This window comes from Canis aureus, chromosome 11, assembly GCF_053574225.1.
Source record: "Canis aureus isolate CA01 chromosome 11, VMU_Caureus_v.1.0, whole genome shotgun sequence".
NCBI lineage: Eukaryota > Metazoa > Chordata > Mammalia > Carnivora > Canidae > Canis > Canis aureus.
The window spans coordinates 33589938-33614426 of NC_135621.1; the positions used below are offsets into that span (position 1 = coordinate 33589938).

A 24489-nucleotide genomic window follows, 5' to 3' on the forward strand; every position below is an offset into this window, starting at 1 on the left:
GCTTAGGTCAGTATTCAGTCAAAGATTCAAGGGGATTCCTCTGAAGATCTGGGGATTTTTTCTTTCTGTCTCTGTCTTTGTGTGTGTGTATGTGTGTGTAGAGTGCCCTCTTCTTCGAGTGTCCTGCCCATAAATTCTAGCCCAGCATCCCTTAACTTCATTCTCTGTCTCCTTAACTCAGTGACACTGTCATGTTCTGTTTCAGTTCCTCCTCCCTGTGCAGCCTGGGAATTGGCTCCAAGCAATAAGCTGGGACAATCATAGGGCTCACTCTGTTTGCTTCTTTTTTCACAGGGACCACAGTTCTTTGCTGCCTATTGTCCAATGTCTGAAAACCGTTGTTTTATATGTTTTGCCCAGTTTTCTACTTGTTTGCAGGGCTAGGACAATTCCTATAACAGTTAAATCGTTCATGGGTGGAATTACAAGTCTCCATTGAGACTTTTTAAAGCAAGAGGGTGAACAAATAAAATGCATATTTAAAAAAAAAATCAGTCTCACTGCTTTGTGGAAAATGGAAGTGATAGCGTGTTATAGATGGCCAATTCTGAGTCTGTTGAAGGCAAGAGATTCTGTTAACTAACATTCAGAGAAGCATTGGTTAAGATGGGACAAATAGAAGTGTATTTAAAATGTTTTGAATTTATAGGACTCCATGATTGATTAAATGTGAGAGGTTGATGGAGGAGGAAGTAATTATCAAGGATGACTCCCATTTCTGGAATAAACAACTGAGTGAATTATAGCATCACATACTCGAGTAGAACAATGAAAATTTGGGATGAAAGACCATGAGTTCTGTTTGAAAAAGTTATGTTGCCTGTGAGACATTCAAGCAGTGATGCTGTGTAGGATTCTTCTCTGGAGCTCAAAAGAGGGATCTAGGCTGGCGCTGCTTAATATTATATAGTATTTAAAGCTACAGAGGATGGATAAGATGTTTTTCACTTAATGCCTAGAAACATTAGCCATGTAAGTGTTTCTCTAATCCCCTTAAATTGTAAGATTTTAGGGGTCAGGCTTGGTTTGTTTTCTCTTTTGAATCCCGTCAAAGTGCCTGGCACATTGGCTGCACATGGTAGGTAGGTAGGTTTTAATTCATGTTTGCGAAAGAGACAGTGACAGTCAAGGAAGGGACTCCTTCTTTCATGCTGTGAGCTTTCCATTGCCTCCTGGTTGTCTAAAAGGTTGCCTTAAGTTTCATTGTTCTTGTTTGTTTTTCTAGTTGCAGGCAGACTTTTCAAATTAGCATGTTAGTCATCAGCAGAGGGTCATGACTCTCTTGTTCATAATAGGGCTTGTGTCATGTCAACTTGGGTCTCATGTCCTATCCTGGAGCTGGAGTTGGGACCGCTATGCAGGAGGCCACATTCCTTCCAGGGTGGCTGCTGTCCAAGGTTTTGGCTGCTTGGGGAAAATCTTTAGAAGCCCCAAGGGATATTTATGCCTTTGGATTTCACAAATTTCACATAAGCCTAAGACTCTCAGATTCTCCTTGGTCGATCTGAGTTAACCCTGAAAATTGCTCAAAGGAAGAAAGAGATAAACCTGTTTTAAAAAATATGAAAGCCTTAGATTTCAAGCCTTAGAATTGCAGAAAATTTTAAGCATTAAAAACAGTTTAATTTGATAAGAGATTCTGAATTCTGAGTCTGAGATTCATTATACAATGTTGAGAAAATAACCTCCTGTCTCTAGTCTCCAGTTTCCTCATCTAAAACTGGTAAGATTGGACTAGATGATCTCTAAGTGCTCCTCCATTTCTGACATTAGAAGAATTTTATGTGCTGGATAGTATGAGTCATAGACCTTGCTTCAAGGTGTTTAAAATCCTAGAATTGAATTGAGGGGCAGACTGTCCCTCTGATACATAAATAAGATATCTTATTTTTGCAAATGTGCTTATATAAAAATCTGGAAAGGCCTTGTACATTGAAAACAAAAATCTCACCTTAGACTTCACAATGAAAACAGTTTTTAGAATCTTAGAACTTTATCCTGAAATGAATCATATATATATATATGTATGGATCATATATGGATATTATATATATATGGATCATATATGGATATTATATATATATATCTTGAAGATGAAGAAATGGGATCCCAAGAGGGGATATGACTTGTCCAAGGTCACACAGTCAGTCCATGATTGAACCTAACTCATCTACCCCTCCCCTCAACCCCACAAAGCTATTTCTCTACCACCACCACCCTCCTTTTGGCACCACATCCTGTCTCTGCAGCTCTGCTGTCTCTGCAGTGGAACATTCCTTCACATAGGGGATTAAAAGAGCAGGGGTGGAATGCTAAATCTCCCTGCCCATTGGCAATAGCTTCTTTCCTGAACTGAACCCAGCGGGCCTTGGCTCAGGGGAAGCCACCAGCCCATGTGCAGCCCTGGATTGTCAGAACCAACTTCAGTCCACATGCCAGGGGCTGTCCATGCACTGTTCTCTGTCAGGTAAAGCCCCCCAAACAAATGTTCTGTGGCGGGAGCACTGCTGAGTTTGGGTGCTGTCCTGGAGCCTTTCTGGGCCAACTCTGTCAGTGTGCCCCGCCAAGCTCAGTGGAGCCATTGGAGACCCTGGGCCAAGCTTTGTGTGAAGGCAGGCCAAGTTTCAGAGTGTCCAGCGCCAAGGCTCAATGTCTGGTTCAGTGGAGAAAGTAAGAGGTCCAGACACTTCTCTCCAGTTGACCTCTTCTTGGCTTTCTGACCTTGGACCTCAGTGACCTATTGGGGCCTCATGACCATGTGTGGATAAATGGATACAATGTCATCTTGCCATCTTTGAGCACATTATCCCATCTTACTGAGTATTTACACAGTCTAATGTCTCATATCTTCTTCATGTAGACAGAGGATAAATAATGTTTATTCTTTATAGTTAGCTCTCATCTACCCATTAGAGAGTAGTATTAAGGATATGGATGCTCTAAAATCCTTCCAATAACATTGAGTATTTCCAAAACCATTTACAACTGCCTAAAATGACCCAGGGACTCTGCTAAACAAGCTTAGCTTAGCTCTACTAAGGATAACAGAGCTAATAATACACCATCACTGCCTTCAGCAGGCTTCCTAATGATGAAGAAAAACGAAGATTATTATTATCTATAGATCACTGGCTTTTTTTTTAAGATTTTATTTATTTATTCATGAGAGACACAGAGAGGGGGGCAGAGACACAGGCAGAGGGAGAAGCAGGCTCCATGCAGGGAGCCCAACGTGGGACTTGATCCCACATCTCTAGGACCACGCCTTGGGCTGAAGGCGGCGCTAAACCACCCGGGCTGCCCTAGACCACTGGCTTCTAAGGAGGGTAGTTGCCACAAACAGAAGGACTTGGGTCTGGAATATCTGGGACAAGTCCTAACTGTTCTATGGAAGAAAGAGTGAGATTTTACAGAGGGGAAGAACAGATGGGGAAAAGAATAGATAAAAGCTGGCAGAATAGTGTCCTGTGTGAAGTAAGAGTAAAGGAGAAACTTTGGTTAGCATTTCAGCCAAAGAAATGGGAGAGAAACTGTATTAAGTGGAAGCTCATGATGCTATGTGATGTTAAAATCCCTTTAGACTTTCCCTTGAGGTCCTTAGTAAAATCTACCATATGCTTCTTTTTCTGAGGAATATGAAGAGAATTTTTCAGAGTCTTATGTACTGGAGAGCTTGAGGCCAAGGCAGTGTGTATCAGTTATCCATTGCTATAGTAATGGTGTCTAACAAACAACCCCCAAACCTCAATATACAGGAACATTTGTTTATTGTTTATCAAAATGGCATCAACTGAGGCTGGCTAAGAGGCCCTTTTGATCCTTTTTGGTCTTGCTCATATGTATGGGGTCAGCTAGGTGTGGGCTGATTCAGGGTAGCCTTGACTGAGTAACCAGGACATCTTGGCTTTACTCCATATATCTCACTTCAGCAGCTAATTCAGGCATGTTCTCATGTTGATGGCAGAGTTATGGGAGCTCAAGCAGAAATATACAAGTGCTTGTTCAAGTTTCTGCTTGCTTTGAGGAACCTAACATCCCATCAGCCAGACTCAGTGAGATGACTCAGAATAAAGAAGTGGAAAATATTCTTTGCCTGTTCATGGATAGTGAGTGACAGAACTCCACATAGTGGCTGTTCCACTGAGGGTTACTTGGAGCAGAGCCCCATCTGACCCTCTGTGGACATGTAGCATGAGCAAGAAACCATGTTTTTCTAAAGATAGGAGATGCTAAGATTTTGTTACTGCAGTAAGCCAAGCAAACCTAGCCTGTCATTACTGATATAATCATCTTACATTGATGGCTTATAACGTACTAGGTACTATGTTAAGAACTTTATGTACATTTGTTATTTATTCATTCAACACATATTGAATGTCTCTTTCATGTTTAAGATTGAACTCCATTCATCTTTATAACAACCCAGCAAGATAGATATTATTTTATCAATGTTATACATGAAGAAACTGAAACTCACATTGCTTAAAAATTTGTACAAGATCATACAGCAAATGGCAGAGCAAAACTTAAACACAGGTATGTTGGATTCTAATGATCAAGCTCTTAGCTAGTCTGTTCTACTATTTTTCTGGGGACTGTCCATTAAAAAAATAAAAAGAACTTGTCACAAGAAGTGGATTTGAATATAGTAGTCCACTTAGATCAGAGCATTGAAAGCGGGGAAGAGTCATTTCCCTGGTCAGTCTTTTTCTCTCTCACCTGTGTTTGATCCACACCTTAATCCCACTTCATGTCCATGACTTTTAGCACCAGCTGGAGTGGTAGCACACCTGGCATCCTCTCCAGTGAGTTCTGTTTCCCCAGACAGAGATATTTTCTTTCCCCACTGTCAAATCTTACAGCCAAGCTGCAATGAGACATATTGGTAAATGTTGCCCTGGCAGCTCTAAGAAGCCTGCTGAGCCACAGGCCAGGCTCTAACCAGACCTCACCCAGGGGAGGGTTGAATCATTGCAGGGAGACAGGAGACACAAGCCTTGAGCCAAACCATGAGGGGAAGAGAAAGTGGAGAAGAGAGCATGGAGCAGCCCTCAGAACAGAGAGGAGATAGACAGATCAGTTGAGAATAAAGAAAGTGGGAAGAGTAGTTTTTACCCAAACAAGAATTCATTCATTCTTTCATCCACAAAGCATTTATTGACCATCTACTTTGTTAACCATCATGCTGGGTGCTGGAAAATATCAAAAGCTTAAGTCATGGCCCTCATCTAGAGACCACAGATTACTATAGGAGAGATAGATATGTAAACAAGTTACAAGATGTTTACTGTACTCCCTGCTCTGAAGCCCATTGAATACAACACAAAAAAATGAAGAACGGAAATAGTAAAGAAAATGTCATCTTCAATTAGGAAATCACTATGGGGCTGAGATGATTAACTACTTGCCAGAGTTCATTCTTATCTTTCCATAATAGAGAGGAGTGGACAGGGAACAGCTGCTCAGGCAGAGACCACAATTCCCAGTCTTTCTATTGCATTTTGTTGAGCCATGTGACTAGTTCTCATAGTTGGAATGTGAATAGAAGTGGCCAAGATGGATAAGAGATAGTTAAGATTTCTTCTCTTCTCTTCTCTTCTCTTCTCTTCTCTTCTCTTCTCTTCTCTTCTCTTCTCTTCTCTCTCTTCTCTTCCTCATCAAGCTCTCTCTCCACCTCCTTGTCTCTCCTCTTCCTCTTGATCCATAGAGGGACCTCTAAGACCAGCAAAGTAGGAGTGCAGGCTCCTGAATCACCATGTGGCAGGCTGCCCATTGACCAGGAACATCTATATCGGACTGCTATGCAAATGAGAAATGAACTTATACCATGCTAAACCATTAAAAATTGGGGGTAGCGTTGTTATGTTATGTTAAAATAATGTTATTCTTAATAAAATAGGCTAGGATGCCTGGGTGGTTCAGTGGGTTAAGCATCTGCCTTTGGCTCAGTTCGTAATCCCAAGGTCCTGGGATCAAGCCCTGCTTTGGGCTCCTTGCTCAGTGGAGAGCCTGCTTCTCCCTTTCCCTGCCTCCCAGCTCGTGCTCTCTTTCACTATTTCTCTCTCTCTTTCTCTCAAATAAATAAAATATTTAACAAAATCTAAAAATTAAAAAAATAAAATAGGCTAAAACCCATACATGCCACATTCAGCGAAGCTTGGACTTCATCAAAGGAAGACAATTAAAGGAGTCACATACATTGCCAGATATCCTTGAAAGTAATAAAGAGGATCCCTAAAAGCCAAATAAATGATCATTTGCTGGAGAGCAAAGGAGCAGAGGTGGGGGTAGGCCATGGAAGAATGAGGTCCCCTATAATGACTCAGGTCCACAAGGTGGGAGGGCAAGGGAGACAGGGCCAAAGGAGGTAGCTAGTATTACTCCTTCATCCCTGACTCCCATTCCTTAAATGTCTTAGAAGTGGAGCAAAAGAGAGAGAGGGAAACAACAATTAGCCTTGCATCTAATCACCGGAAGAGATACATGGGACCCAGCAGCTTTGGATCTTCCTTGTAATCCATACAGACCTCATCCATGGAGAGATGCTTGAAAACTCAGGATAGATGCACTTCCAGGGCAGAACATATTTGGTAACAGATCCTGAGACAAGAAAATCAAAGGTAATCTGTTAGCAGCCCAGCTAACTCCCCCATCCTATCATTATATCCCTGAGAAAATAACAAACCAGAGTAAAACATTTCCAAAGTCAAACTACAAATAAGCAGACAGGATACAAAAAAAAAAAGAAAGAAAGAAAGATGAGGGACACTTGGGTGGCTCAGTGGTTTAGCGCCTGCCTTCGGCCCAGGGTGTGATCCCAGAGTCCTGGGATCGAGTTCCACATCAAGACTCCCTGCATGGAGCCTGCTTCTCCCTCTGCCTTTGTCTCTGCCTCTCTCTCTCTCTCTCTCTCTCTCTCTGTGTGTGTCTCTCATGAATAAATAAATAAAATCTTTTTAAAAAGATGATTTCTATACACACACACACAGCATACAGGATCCAATGTGAAAAATATTTTTTAAATAATATAACTCTTATAGAGAGAAAAAATTAGCATCAGCAAGATATGGAATTCATTTAGTTGAGAGAAGAGCCAATAATATAGGGAATAGGGATTTAAAAATGGAAGAAAGGGGAAAATTATAAAGACAATGAAATAAAATAGAAGACAATACTTGCAATAAAAGGATATTCAAGTATACATACCAGGCATTCCTAAAGAAAAGAAAAGAAAAGAAAAGAAAAGAAAAGAAAAGAAAAGAAAAGAAAAAAGAAAAGAAAAGAAAAGAAAAGAACAATGGGCCACAAACATATTCAAAGGTATTACAGAAGAAAACTTATGAACTAAAGAAATGCCTTAATCTACAGAATAATAAAAATATCCTTAATATGTTAATGGAATTTTGATGGATAATATTCAGATAGTAAAATTCGGAAATACTCTAAAGGAGAAGTCAAACTGGCCTGTGACTTTACACTAGAGTGCCAAAAGACATGGTAGTGATGGACACAAAATTCTAAAGGTAATCAGTATGTTCTCAAATTTGGTAGCCAGTCAGGTTGTCTTTCATGTATAAAAGTAGATGAACGGGTAAAGAAGATGTGATATATATTTTTATATATATACAATGGAATATTACTCAGGCATCAGAAAGAATGAAATCTTGCCATTGCAACAATGTGGATGAAACTAGAAAGTATTATGCTAAACGAAATAAGTCCATCAGAGAAAGGCAAGTATCATATGACTTCACTCATATGTGGAATTTAAGAAACAAAACAGATGAACATAGGGGAAGGGAAAGAAAAATAAGATGAAAACAGAAAGGGAGGGAAACCATAAAAGGCTCTTAAACACAGGGAACAAACTGAGAGTTGCTGGAGGGAGAGGTGCGAGGATGGGGTAACTGGGTCATGGGCATTAAGGAGGACACGTGATGGAATAAGCATGGGTGAATAAACAGGTATTATATCCAACTGATGAATCACTGAACTCTACCTCTAAAACTAATAATACACTATATGTTAATTAAATTGAATTTAAATTTTTAGAAAAGAAAAAAAGTAGCTGAAGGACATTTACCAACAGACTCAGAGAAAAGAGCACATAGCACTCAAGTTTACAGGGAAGGTCAGGGGGTGGAGGACTTGATAATAAAACCTAGTTCCCCCCAAAATATATCAAAAATACCAACTTAGGAATGAGTAGTGAACATTATATTTGTTTAAATATAGAATGAAGGCTGAACAGCTGTGGAGATTATGATCACAGCACAGAATGTAAATGTTCCAAACCACAGCAGTACACAAAGAAAAGCTTAGCCAACAACAATGGTAGAGGAAGGATGTGAAGATGTATACATACCCTGAATTCTATATCTTTGGTGGCAGAATGTTTGTGGATTGGATACAGAGTAAAATTGATAAATCCAGATGTTTATGGATAGTGTTTAAAGTTATAAGGGTGATGACTTCAAGGATTAAAAACAGACTATAAACCTTCCAAGGCACTAGAAGAAAAGAGGGGGTAAAAAAAAGAAACCTCACAAATAAGACAAAACGGGGGGTGGAGGGAGGAGGAGAAGAGAGGGAGGAAGAAGGAAGGGAGAAAAAAAGGAAAAGGAAAAGATTACATGTCAAAAAAAATAAAAAATTAAGTAAACCTTTTATTAAAAAATAAAATAAGATGATGGAATTTAGGTCAAGTACATCAGATAGAACATTAATGTAAAGTGTTTTTCTGCAAAAATGAAGATGTCCAGTAAGGGAAAAGGGCAAGTTGCAGAGCAATAACTTTATATGACCGATTTTGGATCAAATAACTGACTGTACATACCCACATCCTCATATATACTTGATTATAAAAATTTCTGGAAGCCCTCCAAAGAAATTGCTAATAAGGATTAGCTTTGGGCAATTGTCCTTAAAGAATGGGCAGGGGGTAGGGGAGAATTTTGTTCTTCCCTTTATACAGAAAACACGTGTTAGGTCTGTGTTTTAAAAAGTAACTTAAAATCAAGTAAGTAGAAGGCAATATGAGAAATGCCATCACGGCAGAAATGCCATCATGGCAAAGGGCTTTGGGAGGTGACAGGAGGGAGGAACTAATTATGCCCAAGGTGCTGAAAAAGGCTTCAGAAAGCAGATGACCTGTGAGCTGGGCCTTAAAGAATGACCATCAGTTTTTGAGTACAGATCAAGCAGACAAATCAGAGGCTGCAGAGACAGAAGTATGCATGTTTTCCACAAATGAGGAATTTCCCAGGGTGGTGGGAGCACACTGCATGTGGGTCAGAGCAAGGGTCTGCTCCTCCCGGTGCCTGAATGCATGCTAATTGACAAACCCTGCAGAAGTCTCAAAAGAAAGCAACAGAAAGAAGGGGCCACTTCTGTGTTGAAGTGGAGGCTGGCCATTCTCTGAGCTCTGGCGGGAAGGCAGGCATGCAGAAGTGGTTTCCCAAGGCTCCCCTGCACCCCTGGCTGCACCCCCCTGACACCCTCAGGCGCAGAGAGGGTTGCACAGCTGATTCTGAAAGGAAAGCAAGAGTTTTTTTCCTGATCTTGAATCAAGCCATGTGCATGTTCCAGAGTCTAGAATATGGGTTTGGGGACTGGAGCCCCCAGCAAGGACCCCCTGGTCAGATTCGGTAAGACTTCAGGAAGGGAAGCAGAAGTTCTGGAGGAGACAGGAGAGGGCACAGCCATGGCTGAGAAACCAAATGTGAACTAGGAGCTCATCCACTAATGCATCAACCTCACGCTCCCACTTCATCCCCATCTTGGCTTTCCCTGCAGTGTGAGCACACTTCTTCCCCATTCTATAGGGCTCAAATTCAATGCCACCTCCTCTTTCCTGGTAGTCCAGCCTTTTGTCCTATAATGTTGAACACATTACAACATTTAGAGTGAGCCCCCACATGAATCCTCCCACATGGGCAGCAGAAATGAAGGTAAAGTGGGGCCTCTGTTCTGAAATCAGAACCTACCTTGGTGCCCTTCTCTAATAATCTTTAACTTCTCACACCCTGCTTTCCTGGGAGTACCTGATCCTCCTCTGCTTGCCAGAGCTCCCACCTAACGGAGGGATGCAGGACAGGTAGAGAATCCTCCCCTCCAAATCCCTGCTTGACATGCTGAGGACAGTGCAGAGAGTGAATCTAGGACACTGGGAAGCGGAAGGGGCTCTTGAGTGCAGGAACATGGTGAAACTGCTGCTCCCTTTGTGAGTGGCTGGAATCCAAAAAAGGTCATAACAGCTGGCCTGAACCCATCTGAGCCCCAGGAATCCAGGAAGCCCAGAGCAGTGAAAAGGGGGTCAGACAGGAGGTTTGTATGGCGGAAAGCTAGACAGCTCCCTCATGAACCTGCTTAGTGACCTTGAGCAAGTGGCAATCTCAAGTTTGCATTGTCTCCCCTGTAAGAAAAAGAACTAAGAACAGTTGAAACTTAATAAAAGGTAGCTGCCATAATGTTTGTTATTTAGGAAACAGAGAATGCAGGTATGGATCCCAATTCCTTTTGTGCCTTGCCAGGGAGATGCCCTGAAACAAACTCAGATCCAGGTGGCCCCCAGGCCTTTGGGTGGGAGAAGCCACCAGAGCAAGAGTCACTGGGCAGGGTGAATGGCTTCCTCTATTTTAGTTGCAGTCCTCGTGATGCCCCTTGACATGGAAATCATTGTTCCTATTTTACAGATGTGTCAACTGAGACTCAGGCTAGTTGTCACCCAGTCACCCAGCTAGGATTTGAACCAGGTCTGTGTAGCTTTAATGCCCAGAGGCCACTTTCTACGTCTGACTGGCATTCATCCCAACACCCAAAAAGGGTGCTTTTGCCACTTCTCTAGACTAGATCTTTCAGCTGCCCAATCTTAGCAGAGACCCTCCCTTCCCTAAACCATGTTTCTGATCTTCTATCTCCACCAGCCCCAGCCCTACCAAAAGCTAGAGAAGGGGAAAAAAAGAAATCATGTTTTTAGTGCCTATAATTTGCTAGGTTTTTCTACCACTAACCCTAAATGAGATATTACCATTCCCACTTTACAGTTAAGGAAATTGAGGCTTGGGGCCTTAGGTCAGTTGCCCAAGGACCCAGCACTAACATCATAAGAGCAAAGACTCAAAGCTGGCTTTGCTCACTCCCAGGCCCTTATCTGAGGCCACTTTTCATGGGACACCAGCCCATACTCTGCTCTTAAGGACTGCCTCAGGATACACACAGGACTGAAAATTGAGAGCCAGAGCCCAGCATGGGAGGGTTCCATCCAGTGAGTAAATTGGGAAGCAAGCATGGTTAGACAGTCCCCAGGTGGTGAACTGGGGAGGAATGGGGGCAATAAGGGATAGGCCTCTGCCTGAGGGCCAGGTATAAAAAGTCTTTCTGAAAAACTGGGTACAGAGACTTGGAGATAAAACATGGGCTACCATCCAAGCCTCAGGATTTAGGAGTTGTTTTCCAAATTCCTATCAGAAATCCCATAATTAAACAGGATTGAAAGCAGGTCATTACATTCAAAGCAGCAGACAGTGGGGATCAAGAGTTTTCAGACTGCCCAGAGCTAGCTAACAAAGGGAAAAATACTTCTCTTTCCCCAAATGCTAACCAAATAGCATCTCCCCAGGGCAAGACTTCCTGCCACTGGAAAAAAAAAAAATACACACACACACACACACACACACACACACACACACCAATTCTGATTTGGGACACAGCAGAAGTCAAATATCCATTGAGCCATCAAGCCAGAGGCAGAGCAGAGCAGAGTCCTGCTAGGCTCAGGACTTAGGGAATGGGGGTTTTATGTTCCCATGTGCCACAGACCATGGAGCCACTTACTGACCCCACTGATCCTCAGTTTCCTCATCTGTAAAATGGCCAACATGGAAATGGTATTGAAAGCTCCATTGGATGTTCTGATGTCTAGAGGTGTACAAATATAAACAAGTATTTACTCAGTATCAGCGAGTAAATATTTATTGAGTGCTGTATCATGCTCTCTGACAGTCACTGGGATATAAAGATGTTAACGAGACACATTCTTTGAGCTGAGGGTACCCTGAAGTCTCATGGAGCCAATAGATAGAAAACAAGCAAAAGCAGTTTGTTACGGAACTGTGATTATGCTGAGTGCTATAGAGGTGAATCACAGGATGGGCTGACCTGGGAAGGAGTCCTCAAAAAGGGGCCATTTGGCTGAGATGATAATGAAAATCACAATAGCTGTTACTTACATAGTACTTAGGATGGGCTGGCACTGCTCAGAGACCTGGAAGGTTAGTTGGGATTAATACCAAGAAGAGATGCATAGAGAGAATTCCAGACACATGGAATGGCATGGACAGAAGCCCTTAGAGGGGAGGAAAATGGCAGGCTAAAGGGGCTGAAAGGCTGGAGGAGAGAGATACAGGATGGGAAGTGGGGTCTTGCAGGATCTTATAAAACTTGGAAGGCAGAGGAACAGTGAGACTGGAGAGTAGTTATGAAGCTATTGCAGTTAGGTGGTAGTGATGGAAAAGAAGAGAAACAGGATATATGCAAGATGTATTCTCGAGGTAGACTTAAATAGGTCTTCATCCCTGACCTGTACCAAGGGTAACACCCAGGATTCTGGCCTGGGTACCTGATGGGGTGCTAGCACCGGTTCCCAAGTTGGGGAAAGGTAGAGGAGGCCAGGGATGGTGAGGAAAATCCCAGTTTGGTAACAGCATGGTCTGAGAATCAGAATCCCTTTGCTCTAGTTCTGGTTCTGCCAGTACTTATTTAGGTGACCCTGGGTGAGTCACTTCACAATATCAAAGTCTTATGTAGCATTTAGACTATATTACCTGCAACTATCTTTCCAAGCTCTAACATTTCATGGTTTTACAGCAGACATTTCCAGTGGGTAGCTTGGGGGCTAGTTTCAGGCCACAGGAGAGTTTTATCGACCCACAGAGAGTTTATTCATTGGTAAATTCCCATCACAATTCAGATTTCTGGCTTTTTTTTTAAAAAAAGAAGATCCACAACACTGGGTCTGAATCAGATCCCCATGTGGTGACAGTGAGCCAGAGTTGAATGGTAGCTGCCAGTTTGGAGAGCCTGGGCTCTGCCTCTCACTCCGTGCCCAAGGATCCCACCACGCTCACTCAGATGCATAGTCTACTTGAGGACTCAGAGTTCAGGGGTCATAATTCAGTGCGTTAAAGCGCAGGAAAGTTCTTTGTAAGGTGCCTTGTGCTATGAAGTGTGAGTCCTACTGGCAATATTTAAAGATGATGTGCTTCTTCTTTTTGAAAAAAAGCTTGATGATGATGGAAGACAGCAGAATTAATACTCTTTCAATAGAAAGTAGCAGAATATTCAACTCCAAGTATTTTTTTAAAGATTTATTATTTATTCATGAGAAGCACAGAGAGAGAGAGAGGCAGAGACACAGGCAGAGGGAGAAGCAGGCTCCATGCAGGGAGCCTGACGTGGGACTCGATCCAGGGTCTCCAGGATCACGCCCTGGGCTGAAGGCAACACTAAACCGCTGAGCCACCTGGGCTGCCCATCAACTCCAAGTATTTAAGAGAAGAAGAAAATTCAATGGTCCTTGCATCTCAGAGTCCCAGAGGTAATGGCTTCAGGCACAGCTGGATCCAGGGCTGGAAATGATGTCACAAGGGTACCGTCACTTTCTCTTCTCTCTGCTCTGCTTGTTCCTGCATCAGTGTTTATGGAGAAAACAAGAAGTCTTCTGCCAGGCCCACCTGTGTTAAAAATAAAAAAAAAAGGGGGGGGGGAGATACCCTCTTGACACCATATTTCAAAATTTCATAAAAGGACTTTGATTGTTCTTTCATGGGTCATGTGCCCACCACTGGATCAATTATTGTGCCCAAGAGGATGCAGCAGTCTGACTGACCACAGTTGTCAGGAAATCCACCATCATATTTGATCCTCCATTAGGACACTATGCGGTAGGAAAGGGGTTGTTCTCCTTGGGAATGTATAATAGCTGCTCAAAGGCTACTATGGAAGAAAGACATTGTTATGAATTGAAATGTGTCCTCTCAAAAAGATATGTTGAAGTCCTACCCCCCCAGTACTTCAGAATATGACTTTATTTGGAAATAGGGTCATTGTTGAAATTAGTTAAGATGAGGTCATATTGAGTTGGGTGGGTCCCTACTCCAAATGACTGGTGTTATTATAAGATGACCATGTGAACACAGAGACATGGGAAGAACACCATCTGGTGATAGAGGAAGAGAGGTTGGAGTGATGTAGCTGCAACCCAAGAACACCCAAGATTGCTGAAAAGGACCAGAAGCTAGGAAGAGGAAGAAAGGATTCCCCTACAGATTTCAGAGGGAACATGCCCCTGACAACCCCTTGATTTCAGAATTCTAGCCTCCAGAACTGTGAGACCATAAATTTCTGCTCTTTTAAGCCACCTAATCTGTTACAGCAGCACTAGAAAACTAATATAGTAATGCTAAGCAGAAGAAATTATTTCAGTACTGGCTGAAGGGATAAAAAGTATGGCCATAGAAGCCTTGAGAGGAGAGCATTCCAATAAGTGGCGTGGCCAGCCTGATCACCTGTCTTAGGATGTGGAGGGTGATAAAGATGGAGAAAAGGTGCACCAGCGATATCCACTGCACTAGTCCTCTCCCCAACAGAAGTAGAGCAGGACCATAGTATTGATGTGACCATGAATTATTCCACTGGCATGACTGAGACAAGTTCACTTTCATCACTGCTTAGTATGAGTCACCATTCAGGAATTTTATTGGCTCAGCTTCCTGCTCTCCTTCAATGGCCTGCCTCCCTTATATATGCTTGTCTGGTCTTGTATGGATGACTTTCCAATCTTTGGAGAAAAGACCCTAATATAGACATTTTCAAGGGGTTGGCTCTGCTGGGAAGAATGGTATCAACTCCTTCAGGTGCCTGGTGCAAGTGTCTATTCTTAGCAGAATGTGTAATAGCCTCTTCAAGGTACATCCCAAGGGCATGTTTGCAGAATGATAACATAAGGGGACCACAAGAGAGTTCCACCTGGGTGTCTCCAACAGATTTCTTCATGTGCCTCTGGAAGGGCATGTGCCTAACCTGCAACCAGGCTTCTACTCTATCTGTTGGTAGAGAAATAGCATCATCCAGAACAAATTTTCTGAATGGCCAACAAGTGTAAAATAAAAACATTTTCTTTCTACTGAAATTCTTGTTTGCATTCAGGGATGTCAAGCTACTTAACTCCAATCTAAGTGCTGGGGCTAATAAAGATCAGATACAGGGGCGACTGGGAGGCTCACTTGGTTAAGTAAGCATCTGCCTTTGACTCAGGTCATGATCTCGGGGTCCTGGGATTGAGCCCTGCATCAAGCTCCCTGCTCAGCTGGGATTCTGCTTCTCCCTTTCCCTCTGCTCTCACCCCCACTCGTTCTCTTTCTCTCTCTCTCTCTCTCAAATAAATAAATACATACATACATACATACATACATAAATATTTTTTAAAAAACAAAGATCAGATACAGTCTAAAGAGGTAATGAACATGAAAGCTTGGCACTCTCTGGGTGCTCAGTAATGTTACTTCCCTTCTTACCTGGCTTCCAAGACCTTCCAAGAAGGGGATGAGTCACCCCATATCTCATGCCTGGGGTATGGTGGTCACCTCCAGGTTTTGTCTTCCTGCTTCCTCCCTTTCCTCTTCCCCACAGTCTATTCATTCTCAACACAGCACCTCCTTTCAAAGTATAAAGCAGAGGACACTCCTCTGTTCTAAATTCTCAAAAGATGCTACATCTGACACACAGCAAAAGCCAAAGTCCTGTAGGGCTCTACACCAGAGTTCCTCAGTCTCAACATTATTGATATATGGATCAGGATAATTCTTTTTTAGAAGGGAAGAGGAGTTTCCCATGTAATGTAGGATGCTTAGCAGCATCACTGGCCTTTGTTCACTATATGCCAATAGCATCTACCCCTCCAATATTGTGACAATCAAAAATGGTTCCAGACAAATACCCCCACCCCCAGGGTCAGTATCATCCTTGATTGAGAACCACCATTCCACACATCTGCAGCCCCTCTGATCTTGTTTCCTATACCTTCTCCCCTCTCACAACACCAAGCTACATCGACCTTCTTGCCATTCCTTGAACCATCAGGTAGGTTCCCACTCCAGAGTCTTCGTATCAGCTGTCTGTTTGGCATGCTCTTCCCCAGACTGAGTTCCCCAGACTCTTTCCCCAATCCTACATGACTGTCTTATTTCTTTCAAATATTGGCTTAAATATCACTGTCTCAACATGACTTCTCAACAACTTTATTTTGAAACTGTGTTTACTACCACATGATCTCAGGACTCTCTAGCCCCCTCACACTGTTTTTTTTTTTTCCATACCACTTATTACTTTCTATTACTTCATACCTTTTTAATTCTGTTTATCATTTTTGTGTATCTCCTTCCAGTAGACTATGATTTCTATAAAGGCAAGGGCTTTTGCTATATTCACTTGCATCTTGATTCCTTAGAGCAGTTCCTGGCACACAGGAGGTGTTTGATTAATATTTGTTGAATAAGGTGACATGCCACTGAGGATGGTGAACTGAGTCAGCAGCTGTGACAGGAAAAGCATAATCTTCCCAGTCAGGCAGAGATGAACTTCAGTCTTGCCTGGTCACCTACTAGTTAGGTAACCATGGTTGAGCACCTCTGCTTCTGTGAGTCTTGGTTTTCTCATATGGCAAATGGGATGATATGTAAATTCCATAGCTGTTGGGAAGAACAGAGGTTATATAGGTGAAAGCATTTAGGACAAGGCACATAGTAGGTGCTCAATTATTCCTAAGATTATTATGACAAAAGTGGGTAAGTGAAACATGGAAAAGACTGCATTGTTCTGAGCCCTACAGGGTGAGTAAAATGTAATAAATGAAGATATGTGGAGAAGAGGAAGAACCATATTTGCTGAGCTTCACAACTTTCTTCTAGAAATGGAAGGAGTTATTTTGCCCAGCCTACATGCCTGGAACTGGGATTTTTAAACTTATTTAAATTCAATTAGTTAACATATAGTGTATCATTAGTTTCAGATGTAGACTTCAGTAATTCATCAACTGCATATAACACCCAGTGCTCATTATATACAGAAGGAACCTGAAGAGAGGAAAATTAATTTTGGAAACTCTTCAATTCTTGACTTCAAATGTTGATTTTGAAATACACCATGAGCCAAGAGAGGGCAATGAATGGAGTTGGAATTGTAGTTTGGACATTGACATTTACAACTCTGAATAAATAGGAAAATCTGAATCCAAAAGGATGAAAACCATCTAGCAAGCTGAGTAGAAAAGGACAGCCTCTGAAACAGGGAGTCAACCTTGGCCTAAAAAGAGGCTTTATTGGGTAAAGCAAGTAAACGATTGGCCAGTCTACACAAGCAATGCTGTGAGAGTGCCATCAGCCAGATTCCATCCCATTCAACAAGGTGTACTGAATTGAAATATACAATGATCTGGGAGGATACAGAGAAACATAAAACATGTACTCTGTCCTCATGAAGCTTACAATCTGTTAGGGGAGACAAGCAAGAAAACAACACATTTTACTATCACAGAATTTATTTTTTTAATATATTTTTATTGGAGTTCAATTTGCCAACATATAGCATAACACCCAGTGCTCATCCTGCCAAGTGCCCCCCTCAGTGCCCGTCACCCAGTCACCCCAACCCCCCGCCCACCTCCCTTTCCACTACCCCTTGTTCATTTCCCAGAGTTAGGTGTCTCTCATGTTTTGTCACCCTCAATGATATTTTCCCTCATTTTCTCTCCTCTCCTCTCCATTCCCTTTCACTATTTTTTATATTCCCCAAATGAATGAGACCATATAATGTTTGTTCTTTCCGATTGACTTATTTCACTCAGCATAATACCCTCCAGTTCCATCCACATCAAAGCAAATGTTGGGTATCTGTCATTTCTAATAGCTGAGTAATATTCCATTGTATACATATACCACATCTTCTTTATCCATTCATCTTTCTTTTTTTTATTATTGAAGACTTGGACTCATTTATTCATTTAACAAATACTCTTAAAGGATCTACGAAGTGTCAAATTTTTCAGCTACATCCTAAGGATACAGTGTTGAATAAAACATAACCTTTACCTTCTGGGAGGTCATAGCCTCCTACCATTGCCTCATGAGATTACACAAATTAAAATGCCCTTGTGTTTTGGAACTACTGAAACAAAAGATGTGAAGAGAAGAAATGATAATCTTTTGAAATGTTATTGCCTGCCTGCCAGGCACAGTAAGAGGGGTATCCCTAGCTATGCTTTCTTTTCTTATATATATAAATTTATTTTTAATTGGTGTTCAATTTGCCAATAGAATAACATTCAGTGCTCACCCCGTCAAGTGCCCACCTCAGTGCCCATCCCCCAGTCACCCCCACCCCCGCCCACCTCCCCTTCCATCACGCCTAGTTCGTTTCCCAGAGTTAGGAGTCTTTCATGTTCTGTCTCCCTTTCTGATATTTCCCACTCATTTTTTCTCCTTTTCCCTTTATTCCTTTTCACTATTTTTTATATTCCCCAAATGAATGATACCATATAATGTTTGTCCTTCTCCAATTGACTTATTTCACTCAGCATAATAACCTCCAGTTCCATCCACGTCGAAGCAAATGGTGGGTATTTGTTGTTTCTGATGGCTGAGTAATATTCCATTGTATACATAAACTACATTTTCTTTATCCATTCATCTTTCGATGGACACTGAGGCTCCTTCCACAGTTTGGCTATTGTGGACATTGCTGGTATAAATATCGGAGTGCAGGTGTCCCAGCATTTCATTGAATCTGTATCTTTGGGGTAAATCCCCAGCAGTGCAATTGCTGGGTCGTAGGGCTCATCTATTTTGAACTCTTTGAGGACCCTCCACACAGTTTTCCAGAGTGGCTGTACCAGTTCACATTCCCACCAACAGTGCAGGAGGGTTCCCCTTTCTCCACATCCTCTACAACATTTGTGGTTTCCTGCTTAATTTTCCCCCATTCTCACTGGTGTGAGGTGGTTTTGATTTGTATTTCCCTGATGGCAAGTGTTGCGGAGCATTTCCTCATGTGCTTGTTGGCCATGTCTATGTCTTCCTCTGTGATATTTCTGTCCATGTCTTTTGCCCATTTCATGATTGGGTTGTTTGTTTCTTTGCTGTTGAGTTAATAAGTTCTTTATAGATCTTGGATACTATAATCTTTCTTTGAACAAGATATGAACAAGATAATTTCAGAGAGCGATAAGCATCAAGAAAATTACTGTGGAAGCTTGGTTCCTCTCCCAAACTCTCCAAGTAGCATTTCAGTAGGACAGAGTAAGGAGTCGGGCAGGAAGCTCAGAATATTACAGAAATTTTCCTCCTCAAGGAAACACAAAGAAGAAACATTCTTTGGCCCTTCTCACAAAATACTAGATAGGAAGATAGGATTGCCTGGGGAGAGTGTAGAGGGCTCATGAACGCATGTAGAGCTGCCAGCATTAAGATTTTAGATAAAGCAAGAGAAACCAGCAAAGAAGATCAAGGCCAGTATGGGAGAAGAAAATGCAGAAGAGTATCCTATCGTACAAGTCAAGAGTTCAAAGCATTTTCATGAAGGAAGGCATGGCTCCTGAGTCAAAACACTTTTGTGGAAAGAAGAAAGAGAAAGCCTTTGGGAGACATTGATGATCTTAGCAAGAGCTCTTTCAGTGGAGCAGTAGAGATAGAGATGTGTTAGAGCTCATTGTCTTGCTGGGGCTAATTGTTAAAGGATCTTTCCTGGGTATGGTGTGGGTATCATGTGGGATCTGACATCCCACACTTTGAGAGATTTGGGAGTAGACAGGAAAAGTCTAGAGAGGGGAAGGGACTCTGGAAATCCCAATAAGTCTCTGCTAGACTGGACTGAACCACAAATGCCTGGATACCCTGGACATTTCCCCTACTTCACCAACCACCTCATCTCCCATTCTAGGTCCAAATTCAGTTTTGATCTGCTCTCTACAACTGACCCTTGCAACAGCAAATCCCTGTTGGAATGCAGCCTTGAGTCTTCTCAGCTCAAGCCAACACCAGAAAATGCCTGTCCAATTGCCAAAGTAAACCAACCCTCACTCTAACCACACCTGCTTTTCAATTCCTGGGAACCTCCTGATTCCCTCTGAGGACTCACCTTCCTTATGACACTAGAGCAGAACTGTGCTCTTGTTAGTTCCCCTAATAGTGGTTTACATCTCCTTGACTTTGACCTGACTATGTCTTTGCAAGGAATGTGTATGGATTTGTGCGTGTCCATACATGCAAGCACATGCAAAACACTTCTGCAACTTTCTATTCACTCAACAGATCTTATGTCATTTGGATACAACTCTAATCCACTCCTTCTAATGGTTTCAAAATATTCCTTGGTGTGATTGAACTGCAGTTAATTCAGCCATTCTGCTACCAATGAGCCTCCCAAATCTTCTGTGAACAAGGGTATGGTAAACATCCTAGAATGTATGTCTTATATACATTTGGAAGGTTCTTATCCTCTTGGAACACTTCTGCTCATTGTTTAAAAGTCTCTCAGGAGTCTCTCCTTCTGAAAAAAAGCATCATATGTTGGCAAATTGAATTTATTTTTTTATTATTTTTTATTTTTTGCAAATTTAATTTAATTTTTTTTTTTTAAAAAAAGCATCACTGATTACCCAGAAAGAGTGAATCCCTGCCCTGCTCCTCTATCTTCCTAGTCCTCTATGCTTACATCTCTGCTATAGCGTTTTAGGAGTATGTCGAAATTTCTCTTAAGTGTATTTGACAGGAAGCTCCTTGAGTGCTGGGACAGTCCTATTTATCTCGGAATCCCCTGAGTCTAGAACAGTGCCTGCCTGCTTCCCTTATGTGTCTGATAAGTATCATATTGAATTATATTGCAAAGAGTTTGAGCTTTTGAAACCAGACTGGCTGGAGTTTGAATCACCATGGTTCTGTCACTTATTGTGTCACTTAGCTTCTGAGCTTAGTTTTCTCCTCTGTGTAAAGGAGGAAAATAATCTGTGTAAGTTGAATAAACTGGGTAGAGTTGAGATCATGTAGCACTTGGCCTGGCATATGGATGGTGTTAAAAAATGGATGGTATGACTCCTTGAAGAAGGAGGCCAGATTGAGACTGAGTTGGCACTGGGCCCTTTTGACACACCTTCAGGCTTTGCAGATAGGGAAACTCCCTAAAACAAGCTGACATTTCCCTGACAAATGCGGAGAGAAATCTTGTAGGTGCCAAGCTGTCTGGGACCTGTTGCCATTCTTCTAAATACCAAATCACTAAGTACCCAGGTGGAGATGACTGGTTTCCAATCCTTGTGACACACCTTGATGGACAAGCATTGTGGACATTACTCAAAATTTCTCTCCAAGCCAACACATTGTGCTTTGAAGGTGAGGGGCAATGAATATTGCTTTTGATACACATGCAACTGGGGCAGGAGCTGGATCCTTAGAGGAGATCTTAGGCTGGTGTCATCTAAGATACCTGTCAGGTGTTGATCCAGATGGGGCATTTGCTTTTTCTTTCCCTGTTTCACTCCACCTTTTCCTCAGTGTCTATTCTGGGGGCTTAAGAGTGTCCTGGATCATTGAATAGGGATTGATCACACAATGGCAGTTTGGTAAGAGGTGAACAATGACTTGAGGGCAGATGTTTCCTCTGCTGGGCAATCCATCTGGGTCCTTTATAGGACAGCAAAATCAGGTTACCTGAGCACTGATTTAGCTTCTGGCCTCTCAGGGGTCTTCCAGGCAGAGGAAGCTTCTGCCCCCCTCACTTGGTCCCTGCCTGTGGTCTCACTTCAGCCCTCATCACCATTACAGGGCAGTTTTCATCCAATGTGCAGTAAAAAGAACACAAGCAGGCAAGTGAATATGTCACCCTTCACTTAGCCATCATTTAGCTTAATACTCATCAATGTGGCACCACCTTTGATCTTGGGTTCCATAGCAACCTTCCCCCAAAGCTATTACTCATCTCTGCAGAGGGTGTCCCTGGATGCAAGAGAAGAAATTTGATGTTCTAGGGCCAGGGTGAAGGTACAGAGTTGTATAAAGCACATGTTTCTAACATGTCCACTGTCTACCTATCATACCAGACAGCCACCATCATTTGACCCTGGAATCACCCCAGGCTCAGCTGCTGGACAATTCCAAGTGGCCACCCTGTGATCCCTGTAGGGAATATCGCAGGCACCTGCTCCTGGCTCTCCCCCCTGGGGGACTCAGAATTAGGGTAGTTTCAGATAGAAACTAAGTGTTGTGCAAGGTGAGGGTTTCTTGGTGTTTTGTCAGTTCTGGAAAACTATATGACAAGGCCTGCATATAATTTCTTGATAAAGAAACCAACCAACAAGATACAACTTTCCACTAACTGCCCAGCCTGGCCAGGGCCCAAGCAGATCTCTCCAGCCCATTCAGACTCTAGCAAACCTGAAGGTCTCTTGGGACATTGCAGGGATTTTTCTTTTTTCTCTTCCAGCAGTCTCTATTGCAACCATAACTTTTTATTTCTTATCTGAGAAAGGAGCTTGGAATAGAGGGAAGGTGACCTTAGGAGTCAGAGAGACCTGTGTTCATAGCAAGATATACTCCCTAGAGCTATTGTAACAATTGAAATAGTGTATACAGAACATCTATGAGTTTGGTTCCTGGTGCACAGGGAGGTCTTAGTCAAAGCTGAGGATGGTGGTGATGTTGATGATGACAATGAAACTGTTACTCAACTATCACTATGTGTGTATTTACTTATTGATTACCTAGGCTATGTACTACATATATTCATATGTGCATATAAATGCCACCATTCTTCTCCTCATCCAGTTCATTTCCACCATCCTAGTCACCCTTTGATAAAGGAGAATGATGAAACCAGAATCATTTTATGACGTTTCTGTGACATCTCAAAGGGTCCCAATAATTTCATTCCACTAATTGGAGTGGCAAATCCCTTGACCCTTTATCTGTAGCCTCCATCATTTTTCCACTGAACAAATATTTTTTTGTGAGTTTCCTGTGTGCTAGGCATTATTCTGTGCTAGGCAACTGGGATACAATAGAGAACAATACAAAGTTTACAGTCATAGTGAGAACATTTTGATGGGGAAGACAGATGATAAATATGCAAACCATAGTCTGTTTCTTTCTGTCAGGACCACTGTCTTTGTGGGAACATCCCTTCCCCTGCCCCCTAGCCCAACCCCAGCCGCAGAACCATTCCTCAGGGACAGATGGGCTGCAAAGCTGGCTTCATCAGAACTAGAAGTGTACAATTCACAGCTTGGAAATCTCAATCTCTATTGAGCCAGAAACTTGGAATCACCTTTGCCTCCCCTTTCTCCCTCCCCATCACCCCCCAGAGCCAGCCTTTCCCCTCACCTGGCACCCAAATCCCACTGCCACTGACAGTTTATGTAACACTGGGATGAATCTGAAGCTCAAGTGGCATGGTCAGACATGAGCTTTGGGAGGCTCACTGTGGCTATCTATGGACATTGCATTCTAAAGGGATAATACTAAAGGCTGGAAGGCCTTCGCTGAACCCAGGCAAGAAATGCTGAAGATGTGATGATATGGCTCCTGACAGCTTCCATAAGTTCTGGTGAGCTGTCACATTGCCCAACATCAACCAGGAGTGAGGGCGATGATAAAATGATCATGAGCCAATGCCAGACTGAGATTGGCCCTCATATCCTCACCATCTCTTGCCTGGGTTTCGCGATAGCCTTCCAAGCCTTTAGTCTTACCCTTTTCAAATCTAGCATCCAAAGGTAGCCACAGCAAGCCCTCCAAAGCTCACATCTTGATCATGCCACCTGGGCTCAGTATTCGTAAGGCTCCTCTATGGCCCCAGGATGATGTCCAAACTCCTTGACACCATCCTGCCTGATTAGGCCCAGGCTCATTTCTCTAGCATCATATAACCTCTCTTTGACTTACATAGAGTAAATCTTTGGCCATATTGAAGTCCTGGAGCATAACTTCTTCCTTTCACCACCAAGCTTTTGTAGGTGCAATTCCTTCTTTCTAGAACACCCCAACCCCTTGTTCATCTGACTAATCCCACTTTATCCTTGAATTCTCAGCTTAAACACTGCTTCCTCCAGAAAACTTCCCTGGCTCCTGAAGTCCTAAAGAGGTTTACCTGCCAGGATCTGCACAGCACCCTGTGCTACTCTATCATGGTGCTATATCAAATTTGCCTGTTGGCTCATCTGCTTTCCCTACTAGATGGGGAACTCCTTAATTTAGGGGGAATCTCTCATGTATTGTGTCTGGGACATGGAATACATATTCAGTCATTTCATCCACGTGCACTGACAAAACAGTCAGTGATTTGCATCAAGGCCCATGGTGGTGAGGGTCCTGACTGGTTCTGTTGGGTGAACAAACCTTAATTCATGCTACTAGATCCCTTTCAGGAAGAGAGGACAGTGAATGA

At 42.5% G+C, this 24489-nt stretch overlaps 1 protein-coding gene and 1 long non-coding RNA gene across 5 annotated transcripts in view; one reads left to right on the plus strand and one right to left on the minus strand.

Annotated features, from left to right (window-relative positions):
* Positions 1-24489, plus strand: part of SYN3 (synapsin III) — a 453214-nt gene that overhangs the window by 291528 nt on the left and 137197 nt on the right. The window lies entirely within an intron of this gene.
* The window catches only part of LOC144323824 (uncharacterized), a 32947-nt gene continuing 21846 nt past the window's right edge, over positions 13389-24489 (minus strand). The window contains exons 4-5 of the long non-coding RNA XR_013389168.1: positions 16404-16748; positions 13389-13733 (exon numbers count right to left, since the gene is read on the minus strand). This is a non-coding gene — a long non-coding RNA (uncharacterized LOC144323824). The remainder of the gene's footprint in view (positions 13734-16403; positions 16749-24489) is intronic.